Here is a 17323-nt window from a genome sequence, read left to right on the forward strand (position 1 = left end):
ACTGAAAAACCCAGTGTGGACTGGAGAAAGAATGGACTGGAGAATCATAGAATGCTGTGAGTTGAAAGGGACCGTAGAGATCATCCAGTTCCACCACCCTGCCGTGGGCAGGGACACCTCCCATTAGATCAGGGTGCTCGAGGTCCCATCCAACCTGGCCTTGAACACCTCAAGGGATGGGGCAGCCACCCCTTCCCTGGGCAACCTGTGCCAGTGTGTCACCACCCTCATCGTGAAGAATTTCTTCCTAATGTTTAAGAGAGGCAATGTCCTTTCTCGCTGCTGCTGCTACAGTGTGCAAGGAGCATGCTGGCTGCTGCTGACTGCAGGTGCAGGGAAGAAAAGGCTGAAACTGCCAGAAAAAAAAACCTGCAAAGGAGAAAACCTCCTACAAATTGGGAAAACCATTCTGCTTCGACAGAATAAAAATAAAACCTGGAATGGGAAAGGAAAGTCATGAAAGAGTTAGTGACAAAATACCATGTACGGCTGGGGAGATGATGGTTTTATTGGTATTGCAGGGGGGGAGGGGGAAGCTGAGAGGCAGTGAAAACACAATTTGGCCTAAAATTGAATTTCTCTGATAAGGAATTTCAGAAGCGGCTGCCTCATTCACTGTGCGGCCAAATAATCATATGCGCTTTAATAATCTTTATTTTACAGGAGTACGTTGCCAGGGCAACAGAATGTAAGCAGGAGAACAGCACCTTGCAGATCACAAAGGCAAATCTGCAGAAAGAAATTTCAGCGAGTTTCTCTCTCCCTTTTGCAATGTAATGACGACTTATTTTTCATGCACTGATTTAATAATCTTATTGAAAGATCCTTTCCCTCTTTCTCTTATTCTTGTCTGTCTGAGCGTGGACAATGGCAGAAACCTGGAATTGTCAAGCCCACTGGGCTAAGCAAACTAACAGATGTAATATGTTTAGCATTTTTATGTAATTACTTTTTATTGCTATTTTACCCCTACTTCTATTCCTCCCTGGTTAGTTGCCGCTTCCTTTCCATGCTGGCCCAATCAGGTGATAGTGAGGGGTTGGGGGAGAGTTAGTAATTGACTGCATTAATCGGAAATTATTAGTTGGACGTATTTGCAAGGGTGGGGGTTGGTTGCAGAAATAGACCTTTTAGGAAGGGATGAATTGAATTATGGTCAATGCAATAATGAAGCCTCTAGGCTGTAAGCTGTGGAGAGGACAGTCATCTTCACAAAGGTTTTAGTGTTATTTATAATGGGCTCTGCTCTCTGGGTGAAAAACAATATGTTGCCCTACTGACATCGACTGGATGTGGGTGTATGGATTAGCCGGTCTGAAAAATAAGCTGATTTGGTGTGATTAAAAATGAAAACTTCGAAGATCTTCAGTGTTGGTTAGACTGAGAGCAGGAACATTGCTACCGAATCTTCGACGGGGCGCAGTTTGCGACAAGTCTGTATCTTGTAAATATTTTGCCTCTTGTTCTCTTTCCCAAGAGCCAGAGCTCAGGAAGTAAGCGTGGGAAAAGCAATAGTTGTAGGCTGCAAAACAGGAGGCGGAGGGGGGGAAAGGTTCTGTGAAATTAAGTACAAAACCCAGTTTGTCTCACTGTGGCTGACAAATTCCAAGAAATTAAGAACAAAGGCTGACACTTAAGCTCAGCTGTTCTGTTGTGTTGCAGCTTGGCCAGGTCTCATGCAGGCACGAGGAAGCCGCAGAGCATCTGAATACGTGGTTTGGGTCCACTGGCACATGGATGCTGTGGAAAAAGGCACAGGGATGGGGTTTGCAACCTTATCTAAGAACATCATGCTTTTTGTGGTTTGAATTCAGGTTTATCAATGTGACTGAAATGAAACCTTTCTCTAGAAAGCCAGGTCTTTAAAAGTTAGTACATAGAGTTACGTGTTCTGCATCTCATGAAATCATCAGTGTATTTGAAAACCAAGTTTTTCACTACACTATTCCTTCCTGACCGATATTACTGGTTTTCTCTTAGTTAGCATCCACCAAGTTACTCTGAATGTGGGATGTTCCTTGAACTAGGATTTCATAGAGCAGTCAAAAGTGGGCTGAAGCATATTGCGGACATTCCTGCAAGCTGCTTTCAGAAGTGTGTGGTTCTTCTGCAGAGAGCAATAGCAGCAAAGCACCTGGAGCTGCAGCCTGCCAGGCATGGGAACAGTTGCATGCAGGACAGGGAAAAAGGAGAGCTGGACATGAGTCTCATAACTTCACTTCATTTATTTTTTTGTGTCTCCATGTTCAGGATATTTTCAGTCCTATGGAAGCATCAAGAATAAAGGGCTTGGAGTCTCTTTACTGCTAATGTCTAAGCAGACGTACAAACAAAAACCAATCAGAGTTCAGAGGCCAAATTAGAATTGTTTCTTTAAAAATTGTTTTCTTTAAAAAATAGGAGAATATTTAGACCTTAGAGACATTTAGGAGAATATTTAGACATCAGAGCCAAGTAAGTGTTTAGCAGTCTAGCTTAAAGTAGAACAACATATGATTTCTATGCAGAGTAAGATGAGCAATTGATATTACATTGATATATTAAGTTTAAATGTTTATAAACCAAGTGTAAGGACATTTTACTATCACTAATGTAACTTCAGCTTGATTTTTACAGTATTTGCAGTGCTAATCCTAGGCAACATTGTGTCCAATAATGCTGTGACATAAAAATGGCTCAACTGTAAGATTATACAATAGAATAATATGCATTGTATATAAATATAATGTAAAATATGATAATACTGATATTATATTATATATAATTATATATGTAGGTATATATAATTAATCATTCCTAGTTTATGGATGCATACATAGATTAAGTAGTGTAGGAACAAAGACAATACATTTAAGGTTGTAATGAAAAGAAAAAAAACTCTTTTTTCTGAGGAAACATATCTTTGCTTTCATCTTCCTGCTACTAACTAAAGGAATTGGCAATGATTTAACTACTGGTAAAGGTTTTATCTTGTTAGAAGACTTACTGTCAGAAGTACATGGTGCTAAACTACCTCATTGTTTCTAATATAGAGGCATACAGTATTTTCTATAGTAATTTTAATTTCTTTTTAATAGTAATAATGTTTCTTTGGGCTCCCGTAATATGACAAATGAATTTAGATAGACTTTAGCCTTTTGGAAACAGGCCTATTTCAGAAAAGGATTGTTTTATTATAGATATATTTAGAGAAACTACATAGAAAATTCCTTCTCTGCTTTGACTTTTGTAGTAGCACTGAAGCTAGGAAATTAAGGAGAAGCTCATTGTTTTGACAGTGATAAGGAAAGATCTTACTCTTCTGTTCCTTTCAGGTAGCTGGAGAAAAAAGTTACAGTGGTCTGAGGAAAGGCAGGTAGCTTCTGGAGGTCTCAAACCAGGTTGACAGTGCAAGATCTGTCTATCATTCAGGTTTAGATGAAGTCATCTTCCTTGCTGCTTTGACTGGCTTTCAGGAAATATTGGGTTTTTAATTAAATATTAGCTGTCTTCTGTCGGATCCAAGGGCTCTTCTCCTCTAAGTGATATCCAAGTAAATTTTCAAAGTTTTTGTTGCCTCTGCAGAACCACGTTTCACAGAAGCTCTGCACATCACTTTAGTTTACATATATGTATACAATCTACTAAGAGCAGCCTTCTGCTGTGACACCTGCAGGAAGATAGCTGACTGCAACCAGACTGGACCACAAATGAACTGTGGCACAAAGTAATGAATTGCTGACTGCCAAACACTGGACAATATTCCTTTTTTTTGTTCTTGGCTTAGGAGACTGCCTTCTTGACTTCTTAAAGCAATACTGGACAAGAAGACTATTTGCTGGAGCTTACTTTACACTTTTTAAAACTACTCTTTTTCTCTTTAAATCATAATAAGTTTTAAAATATAGGAAGTAAAAAAGATTATTATCTGTTCTTTGTAAGAATTAATGGGGAAACCCAAAGTTTGAAGCAAGATGGTGGAATCTATGCCTTAGGTAGGTGGAGCAATAGTTATTCAGCATCACAGTATAGAAGGTTTTGTCTTTGCACTGATTTTTTTTTTATTTTCATTAGAAATAATAAGATAAAATTTTAGTGAGAAATTGAAGCCCAGCTGCTTAAATACCCATGATATTTCAAGCACAAAATCTGGGTAATTTACTTTCCCCTTCCTGCTAGTTTGTATCCTGCTGCCTTTTGAAATGGAAACTCTTCTGACCCTATAACCTCTGTGTTACTCTGAATAAAACTTTTTAATTGTGTTTTGAAAAAGCATGCAGGGAGCTCCCACACTACTAATCAGCTTTGCTGGTTTGGATATGTATCTCCAGGATTCATGTTGGCAGAATAACTTGATATAATTGCAGCTCTGCATCAGTGATTTAGTGCTCAGGAACTTTAAAGGTACAGGTCTTCATTTCCATCTGCATATTATTACACCGTGAAACCAGCTGCTGGGTGTTCTTATCTACCTGGTGTGTTTTAGGAGGATGTGAGCAGGGACTGTGTGCTCTTTGGGGTGGCTGGAAGCCACACAACGGTGTTAGAGGAGTGCACAACACTGCTGCTCAGCAGGACTTGTCAGCTTGGGCATGGCATTAGCACAGTGACACAGTTTTTGGATGAGACCTTTCACACCTTTTTGCTTGCCATGTATGATACGGAAATACAAGTGATGTTTATTGCTGGGTACCTTTTCACACAACTGAAAAAAAACCCAAGCAACTCACTCCCCAAACCTCTGTTCTAGCTGGAACCTGAGTTTGTTACGGGTCAAAAGTGGGTCTGATTCATTTAATGAATGCTTTTAAAGTATACCTGTTTTTAAGCTGTTTGAGGGCATTTACAGCTTTGATTTGGAGCACTGAAGAGTTGCTTTCCAGTGCCAAATCTTCAGCAGCTATGGCAGACTGTCTTGCTTAAATATCCCTCCTTTCTACTAGGAAGACAACAGTGAATCGGTTTAAAGTCATGTATTGCAGAAGCTATCACTTTGGCAGATACTGATATATTTTACCCCTGTTCCTTACATAGTTTGCCTTCTCATCTTTCCCAGAAAGTATAAACATTGCTTTGGCTTCTTTTACCTTTTAGTATTAATGTATTTAATTGCCCCAGTCTTAACCTGTAGGCAGCTGTTACGCAGAGTTGCCTTCAGTTTGCAGACATTTGTTCACAGCTCTGCTAATGTGCTTCTGTTTGGCCTTCAGCATTCCAAAAGTAGGAATGCCACTTAACTCGAGTCCTGGCTCCCCGTTACTATTTGATCAGTAACAGTAATGCAGTAACTGCCTCGGACAAATGACTATACTAAGAACACTCCCAATTGCCCTGTAATAAAACTGCTATCCTCCCTGAAAGCGAAGATGAGGATAGAAAGGGCAAGTATGATTGGAAGGTCAACAAGTTTGAGCACTGACAGAATGAAAGAAACAAATTATAACGCTGAGGACATGATGCTGAAAATGCCCTGTGTTTAATTCTTGGCTTAGCTAGAGCCAAGGTGTGTTAGCTTGAGTGCCTCGCTGTCCTAGTTCCATGGAGGAGGATGCAGAATCTCAGCAGCCTTGCAGCCTCTGGGTGGCTCGTTGTTTATGTGTTAAAATTCAACACTGGAGATCATTCACAGGAAGAGATCAGGAGCTACGGAGTATCGTGGTGCAAGCCACTCTGTGACAAGGAAGCTCAGTGCTGTGTGGCAGCGAGGTTTCCAGTCCACAGCCTCACATACCTGGGATGGATCCTGTTCTGGTCCATCAAGGCTTGGAGCACACCTCGCTTTCGCTAGACTTGTGTCAGAATTTGTCTCTTAATAAGGTGCAGGGAGTATTTTTTTCCAATGTGCCCTCAAAAGAGGTAGGAAAAGAAAAACATTTTATAAGTTCTGTTTTCTGTCATCTTGTTTGGTTGTCCCAAGGGGGACAGACCGGCAGTGCGGGCTGCCACGCCTCATCCCACTGATACCGGAACTGGGAGAATATCTGCTAACCAAGGAAGCCAGCTTGTGGAAGTCCTGTTCTATTTGTTTTGACTAAGCCTTTTACTTGCTGTGGTAAAATAAGAATAAAAGCAAACTTTGCACAGCTTTTCCCATCTTACATTTTTGCTGACCTTAAGCTCTTTTAAATCATGAGGATTTTTAAAAGGCTTTCTTTTGGGAAGTGAGGGGTGGAGAAGGAGGCAGCAGCTGGTAGAAACAGAAACATAATGCAAAGGTTACAGATGTGTTCTCTTGCTTGCCTTCCCTGTGGGATGCCAGCACCCATGTCTGCCTGATTCACGCTCGGGGCTGGTGTCACCGCCTTGCACATCCTAAACAAGTGCTGGGTACTGGTTCTCCTGGAACAAGCTTCTTGCAGTCTGCTCAGTTGCAGCCGTGTCATTTCTATAAGTCATTCAGTGCTCATTGGAGTAACGGCTTGAACTTGACTGCTTTATGTTCTAGGTACTACTTTGACCCTTGGGCTATAACATCAGCCCAGTGATTATTCAGTTTCTTTTATGAAGTGCCTTAACGCCAACAGGAAAGAGTGCAAGGCATCCTTGTGCAGCCTGACGTTCAGAGTGCTCAGCTGGGATGTACAAACGTGGCAGTACAGGGCTTGGACATATATCTTTTTCTGTCCCATGGTAGCTGTGACTGGTCTGATAATGCAAGATTTTCTGCAGTAGCAATTAATGCCATAACCTTTGAGCGTTGGGGGCTGGGTTTTCTTGTGTATTTGATCATTTAAAAGCTTGATTTCTTTTGTTTTATTATCCCAAAGCATGCATGAAATACCATAGAACGCATCATTGTTTCTAAATGTGAAGTGTCTGAAGAAATGAGCCTAAAATAACCTGTTGTAGTTGGGGAAGTTTCTTGGGGAAAGTAACTCCTGCAGAGAAAAGGTCTTAGCAATCAAAGCTTACTCCAGCAAGCACTGTGGAGACCTATGCGAAGCTGGGTCAGGTAGAGTCTGGATCTCGTTAACTAACAGTCCCCTTCAAGCTGAAAGAGGAGCACATCGATGCTTTTGTTTACACACGCAGAGATAGATTTGCTTTCTATAGATGAAAATCCAGATCTTGAAGTTTATAACAGAGAAAAGACATCCCCTTCTTATTGTCATGTTCTTACTACAGAAGTACTAACCCAGGATGCAGTTTCCTAACCATCAGAAATGTTGAAACTGTGTTTCTGTGGGATTGCTTTTTTTTTTTTTTAAACCTTTTCTGGATAATTTTTATTCCAAGGTATCTCGTAGACCTTACTGTCCATTTCAAGAACACCTTCTTAAATGAGGCTTTCACAGGTAACTCGTTGTTCCTTGTGAGACAAATCATTTTCTGAAGTCATAGAATGGGAGAATGGTTTTGGTTGAAAGAGAACTTTAAAGATCATCCAATTCCAATCCCCCGACACCTTCCACTGGATCAAGTTGCTCAAAGCCCCATCAACCTGACCCTGAACACTTCCAGGGATAAGGCATCCACAACTTCTCTGGGCAACATGTTCCAGTGCCTCACCACCCTCATTATCACCATGCTTGGTCTGATCAAGAGCTGCAGAATTACTCTGGTAATTCATGATTCTGAGTTCAGGGTATTTTTCCATTGGTTGCAACTGAAGGCGAGACGATGGCTATCATGGAATTTGACTGTGTGGTATGAAAACCTTGCAGTTTAATTGGAGAATAATGTGTCACACACTTCCTGTTTTGATGCACTAGTCAGGAAGAATGTAAAAGATAAACAGTGGCAAAGTGTGGTTAGGTGGATCAATAACCCACAGGATGTTTTGGATTCTGGAGCAGTTAGAACCACATAGAATATGTGGGAGGCATTGGAAGGGTATGTGTTCATAGCTGTCTCCCAAAGAGACCAACACCTGGGGACTGTTCATGTGCCTGAACATAGGTATGAAACTTTGAAAAGTAAGAAATGGTAGCAGAAAGCCTTGAACTGAATTGGCAAGGCCACAGATGGGGGAAAAAAAAGAAATGGGACCCCAGCACGTTCTTGAAACTACTGTGAAGTGAGTGAGATGTCTGTCTTTGGTGAGGCTTTGCACTTTACTGTTTTTGACTGAGGTAAAAAAGGCTCTTAAGCTAAAATATTAAATTATTTCCCTCTACTCTGTTCCTAGATTAACTCTTACTGATGTTCTAACTTTAAACAGATGTCTCTAGCGAAAGAGTGGTGATTCAGTTTTGCGTTGGCCAGATTCATGTTCTGGCTGTAGGTGAAGGAATGTACATTGCTTCCTGTAAAGATACCAAAGATCCAATTTGTGACCCATTAAATTGAGTGGTGGCTGCTAGTCTGGTTCAATATCTGTAACCATTGTAGTTCTTGAAAGTTACCAGCACTTTCAAGGAGGGAAAAACCATGCTAGGAAATTCTTCTGCTTTGTGAGAGGTGGCGAGTTCTCAGGAGTACAGCAGATGCTTAGGGCAATGGCTAACAGTCCAAAGGAGAGACTCTGAAATTTTGTGATTTTACCATAAGTTTTAAGAAAAGGTAATGTTAAAATAAAACAGAAGCTGCCCCTGCATCCACCTGGGACTCAGAATGACATTGATGCAGTTGCAGGAAAGGCCAGAAGCTGTTGGAGAGTTGCCTGTGATACGATTGATGAGTAGCAGGCAAACTGGCAAGACATCATGAGGAATTTTATCTCTAAGAGCTTTTTAGTGAAAGCAAAACTTACCAGAACAAAAAACTTCAAGTCCTTCTAAGCAGAGTCCTAGTTGCTTAGTACTTTGTGAATTGAGGTGGTTGTACTAATTGGATGTTAGACAGAGGGCTGATTGAGTTCACATCTCATGGTTGGAAATCGTGAGCAGTGAAAGCTTAATTCACCATACTGTGCTCACATCACCTTCTGTTTCAGGAATCACTGGTCTTTGTTCACATGAGACTCAAATTCATGTCTAAACGTATAGTGCTTCAAACAGCCTAAGATCTGGACGCTTCTTTCAAGGCCAAGACAGATGGAGGAATCTGGACCTGGACACTCCAGAGCTGAGCAGAGCTCCTCTTCGTGTAAGAGTGGTATCTGCCCCCCATGTTCTCTGACCAAGTGTATCATACTGGCAGGGCAGTAGAGAGGAGGTAGAAAATGTTCCAGGGTCATTCTTTTCTGATACAGCCCTCTGGTCACTCAGATCATAGGATGCATCGTTCATATATATATACTCATAAAGTAGGAAGTTCTCCAAGGATCTGCCCATCCAGTTCCTCATACCGTGTGTGCATCTTACACCCAGTAAGCAGTACCATCCATTCCGATCGCATGCACATCTACATCCTTTCCATTCTCCCTCTAGAGCAGAGTGGTCCTGTATCTCTCTCAGACTGTTTTCCTTCGGCTTCTCTACAGTAGACAGATGCAATTTCTTTTCTAGAGTTCAGCCCATGGGCTTACTGGCATGTGAAGTTGAAAACTTCGTACTTCGGAACTAATGTGTGAATCAACTGATGATCTCTTAGTTCCTAGTCTGAAAACAGCCTGTTGCATTGTCTTTCTGTACAGCTGCCAAATCACTCTCTGCTGTCTAGCAAAGGTCTGAACAAGGGGTTCCTTTCAGCTGGGGCATAAACTAAAGAAAATGCAACACTTGGCACAATTGTCTGCTCACAGTAATCAAAGCAGGGGCCAGTCTGCATCTGGGACATCACTCTTCTAATAAATACCATAGCAGTATGCTGACCTGAACTATAAGGATCCCAGTTTATCGGTACCACTGTGAGAGAGACCATTTCCAAATAGTCCGTTAGAGCCATGTGATTGACCTCGTAACTGGGGGGCTTAGATTGCACTGTCTGCATGGCTGCAGACTACACCCGAGTCATCTTTGCCGCCTCCTGAGGACTCTCATTTGCCATTCATGCTTCTGCCTGTTTGTAATCAGGTGCCGATTGCTCAAAAACATGTGCATGCTCCTGCAGATGCTGTTAACCGTCATTATCTGCTTGGTAGCCTTAGATATGGGGGCACTTGTATGACGAATGGGATGAAATAACACATTTCAAAGAACAATAGTTTCAGGTGTGTTGCCTTTCTTCATTGGTCTTGATCACAAGGAAATTAGTTCTAAGAAAAATCAACATTGAATGATGAATTTGTTGTTATGTTTTTGCTTTATTTGTCAAATGAATTTTCTGTGCAATGAAAAGAGATAAGGTTTTATTTGGTGTTTTGTTGGGGTTTTTAAGATTTTTTTGGCCCCTCTTTTCCTTGCTACTTAACTCTTCCAGCCAAGGAATCCACAGTAATTTTCCATAATGCTTTTCCTACCACCTTGCTTTGTTGACTATTTTGTTTATTGGATTTCTTATTTAAAATCTGTTTCTTTATGGCTTTCTCTTTAATTTCTTCTTCTTTAGCAGGGTTGCATGAAGGTAAGCTGAGTCCCAGAGCTATTCTTTCCTAAATTCTGGTATTTTATATATATAAAACTTCAAGGCTGATGGCAGTGATACCTGGGATTATTTATGGGTTTTCATAAAAAAGAAAGAGGAAAATACAGAATTGCATGGCTTCTCTCTTCCTTCCCCTTTTCCCAACCCCCTCCCCACAGAGGAGTTTAATTTTAAATGATAAATGTGGAAATTAGAGACCGTCGAGAAAATCCAATTTGGTGAGGAGTTTTAAAAATCCCATAATAAACGCAGAGTGAAATGTATGATTTAATGCGGGGCGCCAATGGCTGCTATTATGTGCTATTAGCAAATCGGGGTTGAGAGTGAATCTTTATCACTTGGTGAGTGCGGGCTAGGCCTGCCTTTGCTTCTGCTATTGATTTGTAGCCGCTTGTCATAATGACATCGGGAAGCAATGAATGGAAGATGTGCTTTTGATAGGATTGAAGGGGTGCAAAGGGGGGAGAAAAAATTCAGCAAGTTTTCTATCTCTTCTGCCTGATTAGATTTTTTTCTTCTTTTAAGAGCTTTCACATTCCAATAAAAATGCTAAATCAGCTCTGAAGCAGAATTGTTAGGGAGTAAATAGCTAGTCACATTTAAAGGAGGAAAAGATCTGACTTTACGGCTCTGACTTTACAGCAGTGGATGAATCTAAAGAATATTTCTGGCTCCACAGAAATGATAGCAGTGGGTGGTGTGAGGGTGGGTGAGCGCTGGGTAAGAGCACAAGCACGGATGGCTCTGCAGACAGCCAGACCCACAGAGCTGGTACACACCGACATGTGCGCATGATGGGGCTCATCAGGATGCACAGGAATTAAATCTCTGAAGTGTCTTTATTCGAGAAAAGGAGTGTGTGTTTCTTGATCTCTGAACCAAAAGTGCCTGAAATTAAAAGGACAGACTTTGCCTTATAGGAACACATAATAAAAGTCTTCTTTGCATCTGGGAAAGGGAGACGTTTGTCACTTTAATTATAGGCGTTTCTCATCAGAAACCTGAACCAAGGTTTGATAGAAGGGAGTATAATTGCTGCACTGTTTGGAGAATGCAGCGTGCCTGTATTGGAGGGTTTTCTGGAAGTAAGACAAAACACATGTATGCTCAAGAACGTATCTGAGTATGAGGCTACTTGCAGTCGTCCCCATCAATTTGCATTTCTGATCAGTAGATCCATGGCATTTTCATTTCCTGCCTCTCCATTGTTCTACTGTCCTTGTGAAGGAGGAACTCGCATACGTCCTGGGGAGCAGAGCTGCACTTTGGCTTCCTTCTTATGAAAGCCCATACATGTCTTCTCTCATTGTTCTTATTGTTATTTATTATTATTATTACTCCAACTGCCTGTGCTGAAGAGCTGTAGGCTGAGTAAAGGTTGCGACTCTGATATTCAGGTCCTCCCTTTTGGCCTAACAAGCCTCAGCTACTCTTATTTACAGAAACCTTCACGGTACAGCCGAATGAACCTGGTTTCCAGGGCTCACTGTCAAGAGTATGAAATGGCAGATTAGAAATCAATGCAGAGAGTCCAAGTGCCTACTTCATCATTCAGGAGAAAGAAATACAGTATTTCTGGTCTGAGCCTTGCACTCATTAAAATCACATCCTTTAAAAAAACCTTTAAATTAAAACAATGATCAGTGCAGATGGGGAGAACTTCATGCAGAGGGAATTTTCCAAAGGCAGACAGGCTGAAGGTAGTGTGCAGATTTAATGTGGTGTTTATACTGCCCACTGGTCCTACCAGGCACTCCAGGTGTATGCATCCTTTCGACTTCTAGCAGATGTACAAGACTGTTTGTCTTCAAAGGCAACGTGCTAGTTGCTTAGTTAGGTGATACAGGAGGAAAATATTTTATTCCAAGTTGTTAAAACCAGACCAGACATAGCTGTGCTGTGGTTTCACGTCTGCTTTCTCCATTCTCACATATAAACCTGCACGCAACATCACAAGCTGCTATCCTACTGGAGATACCCATGTACTTGCCACGGAAATTCAAGGCAAACTCTTGATGCTGCTTTTTTGCTGCAGACAAAATAGAGGGGATTACCACCTGACCTGTTCTTGTTCAAGAGCGTCTGTTGACTATGAATCACAAAGGGTCGGACTCTTTAGGAATCCATCTCACCTCTCAAGAGCAAGTAGTTTGAGCACGCTTGTACAAACAGAACAGATTATTTCTACAGGCATGAATGAAACTGTGGGAGCCCTTTGCTAGATGGCAAGTGCTATTTTGGGCTGGTCTTTCATGGTGTTTGATAATAAGATAATAACTTCATTCTCTGCATTTATTTATGAAAGTAAATGGAGGCTAGGAATCAACTTGGAAATCTTTTGGCGCTCATGCGATATTGCTTCTAGAGCGATTGGTTGTGTGTTACTTCTAAAAAGATGAATCAGCAAAAGTACAAAAGGCAGCATGCCAAGCTCCTTCCTATCTTGTCCTGTTGGCTCTCAGGTGCAAATTTTATGGTAGCAGTAGAGGAGGCTGATATAACAACAGCTTTCAAGTATGAAGAACCTGCTGCCAAGGGAAAGGGAATAATCTCTTTTCTGTGTTTAAGAATTAATGGCTTAAATAGCAACTCGGTTAGATCAGCAATCCTGAACCTGAAGCCCACATACCCCTGGGGTTCTTCTGAAAGCTCTCTGGTCCATCTGACTGTAAGCGTTAGCAGAAATATGCGTTCTCTCATTCAGTGTAACTGTTCATATTGCGAACTGTTTCATATGTAGATTTTTGTTGTCATCTTCAGGAGCAAGGTTAAACATACACTGACAAGTTCCTGAGCAACCTGATCTGATTGACCTGCTTTGAGCAGGAGAGTGGACTAGATGACCGCTGGAGATCCCTTCCACCCTAAATCATTCTGTGATTCTGTATTACATGTTTTCTGGGAGCTTGGAGACAAAAAAGACCCACAAAGCCTATCTTACATCATAAAACACATGTGCCTCTGCAGCAATGACATCTAAGGACTAATCAGGTGTTGTGGACAGTATTGTCTTGTAGTTGTGTATTTTTCAGGTTAGCTCATATCTGTCCTTGCTATGTAAACATTTAAATAGTCATGTTCTTTGCGGTAGAACCCTTCTTCGGAAACTAAGGGTGTGGTTTCTGGAGCTGTTTAAACCTAGATAACCAACCATGCTAAAAGGGAAAGTTCCATTCCTTCCCAGCCGTGAAATTTGTTCTTGCTCCACCTGCACTGGTGTCCATCAGCTGCACCATGAGGTAAATCAGAGAGGTGCTCAGGCCAAGAACTGATGTTAGGTAATGTGGTCACGTGGGAGATGGCAGGACATCCCCTTCTTCCTTCTTGGGAGTTATCCAGGCATATTACATTAAATCCATGATAAAACCACAGTGTGACATTTGATGAAGGGTGCAGGATGCTCACTCTTAACTGCTTTGGGGTGGAAGGATGACAAGGTGGACTCTATTTTCAGTGATCAAGGATTGTGGTGTTAAAGCTAACAGGCAGCATGACAGCCATACATCACATAAGTGGAGCGCTCGCTCCCACGTGCTCTGTTGGGAGGCAATGGTTCTGTGGGACACGTGCCAGGCGCATCGCGAGCCTCCTGTGACCATATATCTGGCCAGGCAGGCAGGAGGAGTGTGTTAAGTAGTAGCCTCGCTTGCAGGCTTCCGGGATGACAAATATTCCTTAAAGGAGTCCATTAAAGTAAAATAAACCCATCTTAATGTACATAGGGAACATATATAACAAAATATATGGAGCACGTGTACATTAGCTGTATTTAAAACCTGAATTTGTGAGGATGGCATAGCATCTACTTTGTATAAGGTGCATTCAGAGCTGCTCAGTGGAAGACAGTGTGCCTTGAGACAATTCGTTGTCTTCTGTGTATGTTCACATTCTCAGTTACGTATGAAAGATACAGGGCAACAAAGTACTTGTTTTCATGGAGATGTGATCCAGCTAGTCTGTTGAGCCTTTGGAGAATGCACTTTTTGCTTCTGGAGCCTAGATAGCCTTTCTAATCACAAAGACACATGAGAAAGTTTTAGATTTTAGAAGCTGACTGTCCTCTTACCATATTCCCAGGGCAGTTTTGCCCCACACCTCCACAACCTTTTGAGCAGCTGGTCTTTCACTGAGTCTACACAGCTCATTCCCCATTCATGAAGTCCGGGCTCCAGACTGTGGACGACAAACAGGCTTTGCATATATTAGTGGCTAGGAAAGATGTACTTGGGAAATGTGCAATGACTTAGATGTAACCCTCTGAATACCTGTGAGGGAACACGGCGTTCAGTCGGTGCTGATTGAAATAGGATAGGCTCAGCGTGGTGCTGTGTTCGTATGGCAGTTGTCATTGCTTTACTCGTAGGGTTTCCTGGCCTGAGTGATGCAGATTATCTGCCTTGCTAATGCTGAGCATCATATAGCGATCTGCAAAATGTTTACTGGAGTAGCAGTAAGCGCAACTTTAAATACCACCTCTTTATTATTCAACCTGTACAACTGATGCTTGCTTGAGCATGGAGCTATTTAATCTATACTTAGCTGGAATTCCTCACCCTTCGTCCTGTAGGCTGTAATGCTAGCAAGTGGGAATATGCTAATAAAACGTACAGATAATTCTGATGCTGCAGTGTGAGAATGTTCACACAACTGCCCTGACTTCGCTGTCTTTTCCTAATGCATTTAGGAGGCAGATGAATGTACACAGCACCTCCTGGTCCTGGCTCTGGATAGTGATTGCTACGGAGGCATGGCCAGCCAAGTGCCAGACGCTTAGTGGTACCAGGCATGTGTCTTGCAATTATGGCAGCAAAAGTGTTCTCGAAATGTCGGGTCCTGAAGTCACGAGCTGTGCACACCTTTTTCCCAGTGCAGGAGTCCCTTCAATTGGGATGCAATCTGTCCTGAAATATCAAAATAAAAGCAGAGCTTGTCTCAGTGTTTGTGGAAAGGCATTGTACTCCTGAAGGAGATCTCCTTGACACCTGTGCATAAGCAGAGCTTCAGAAGCAGAAATCTCCCAGCCTGCTTGCTGGAGCTGGGCAGCGTGTTCTCTGCCTGTTAGCAAGGTTACAATGCTTTGTTTATTGTGATAGCATCGCTTATTTGTAAGGACCCTCTCAAACCCTTGGGAAGGGGATTCAGAATGCAAAGTGTTACCATCAGATCTGCAGGTTAAGGGGATAAACACAGTGGGAATGTTCTCCATGTCCTGAAAAAGAAGGTAAGGTGGATGCTCTGGGAGACAGGGAACTTTGCTGTAATTAAGGTAGGTTCCAGTGAGGCTTCAATGGGTGGGAGAAGCAAGTACAGAAGTACTAGTAATCTGCCCACCATGCTGCTCTGAAAGTAGGATGGTGTTACTCCCTCCACACCTAAGGAGCAGGGAAAGCTGCAGCCCTGTCCAAAGTGACGTAGCTACAGCAGACAAGTGTCAATGTTGAAGCATGACAGTGGCAAACAAGGAAGGGAGAACAGGAGCTTCAGGTTCAGCAGTGCTGATTTTTCAAGCAACACAAAACCCGTCATAACACCCGAGTGGAGGGAGGAGAGTTGGGAATGGAGAAGGATATCTGAAGTTATGAGTGCTGAAGGGTGCCTGGAGACAGGGCATAAAGACTGAAGGAGCAAAGGACCAAAGAGGGAATATAAACTTGAAAAGTGTGCCAAATCCTGGGTCAGTAAGTTATGTATGTGTCCTGATGTCTCAGTAGAGTTGACCTGGAAGGACACGAGCACAGCACTGAAATCTTCAACAAAAGAAATGAGGACAGGTCGAGAACAGAGCTTTGTGTCTGGCAAACAGCTCATCTAATGGAGGCGAGATCCTTGCTGCAAGTTATCCTAAATACGTTACAGCGTATTGCATGATTTTAACAGGAAAGCGGAGTGATAGAATAATACTTGATAAAATCACTGTGGTAAAGAAACCTACTTGGAGGGTGAAAAATGTCATGGCGTGCTGGTATGGAGAGAGATGAGAGCTGGACTGAAAGAAGGGAAAAATGTAGGATGGAGGAGAGAATGATGAAGCTCAGCTGACCTTGTCTTGGTTTGGGCATCATGTTTAAGGACTCTTGCAGCACTCAGCAGCTGGTGAAGCTGGTGCAGATAGCAATGTCTCTACCAATGCTGGAAAAGGAATATTTCATTGGCCATAGTGCTCTCTGGGTGACACCTCTGTTTCCTATAGAGACCCCTGAAGATAATAGGATCTGGGCTCTCAAGAGAGGCACCGTGCAAACAATTCATCTGGAACTAATGGGGTTTTTGCCATTGATTGGACTGTGCTTTTTCTATAGACCTCCTGCGCCAGCTTAAACGTCTAGTGAGATCCCAATTGCGCTGTAATCATTTCCACACTAGGCAACAAAGGTTGCTATTTAAACCAAAATTTAGTCTGATATAGCTTCCCTGGCAAATAAGCTTGAATAATTACTGCATTTTAACAGTAAAAAAGTATCTGTCTTAATTACATTTCAGAGGATTAAAATCTACCACCTTGTCGAAGTGCAGAAAGAACAGTTGGCAAAATGAGGTTTCTCTCTACATCCTAAATGGAATCTGTCTTCACAGACCTCAGTTAGTTCTTAGCCTGCTTATTCCTGTGTTAATTAAAGACAGCCCTTCATAGGGACTTAATTGAGGAGAGGAGGGAGGCAGCAGCTATGCTTGCTCCCATCCCTGTGAAGATCCTCCCCTCCTTGTCTCCGCAGACACTACTTTGGCTTGCTGCCTTGGGAGGATGATAGTCGCTGCAGTGACTGTCTGAGGAGTGGCTTTCATGGTGACTCACATTTTTCAGGTGGGTGTAAGTCTTTCTGTCTTGTGAAGAGACTGACTTCTAAAGGGTCACGAGTGCCTGGTCCACCTGGGAGCTTCAGCCATCCCACCGGACTCAGAATTGTGGAAACAGCTGTGGACATCAGCTTTGACATGA

General features: G+C 42.2%; 1 protein-coding gene across 13 annotated transcripts in view; it reads left to right on the forward strand.

The window, feature by feature from the left end:
• Positions 1 to 17323, forward strand: part of LOC128853461 (uncharacterized) — an 86707-nt gene that overhangs the window by 12814 nt on the left and 56570 nt on the right. For 2 of the 13 annotated variants that reach the window (XM_054078447.1, XM_054078458.1), the window contains exon 1: positions 10503 to 17188. The exons of the other annotated variants lie outside the window; for them this stretch is intronic. The gene's annotated coding sequence lies outside the window, so the exon portion shown is untranslated. Of the gene's footprint in view, positions 1 to 10502; positions 17189 to 17323 lie in introns of those variants that run through there. 13 annotated transcript variants of the gene reach the window in all.

Source organism: Cuculus canorus, chromosome 13 (assembly GCF_017976375.1).
Source record: "Cuculus canorus isolate bCucCan1 chromosome 13, bCucCan1.pri, whole genome shotgun sequence".
Classification (NCBI taxonomy): domain Eukaryota; kingdom Metazoa; phylum Chordata; class Aves; order Cuculiformes; family Cuculidae; genus Cuculus; species Cuculus canorus.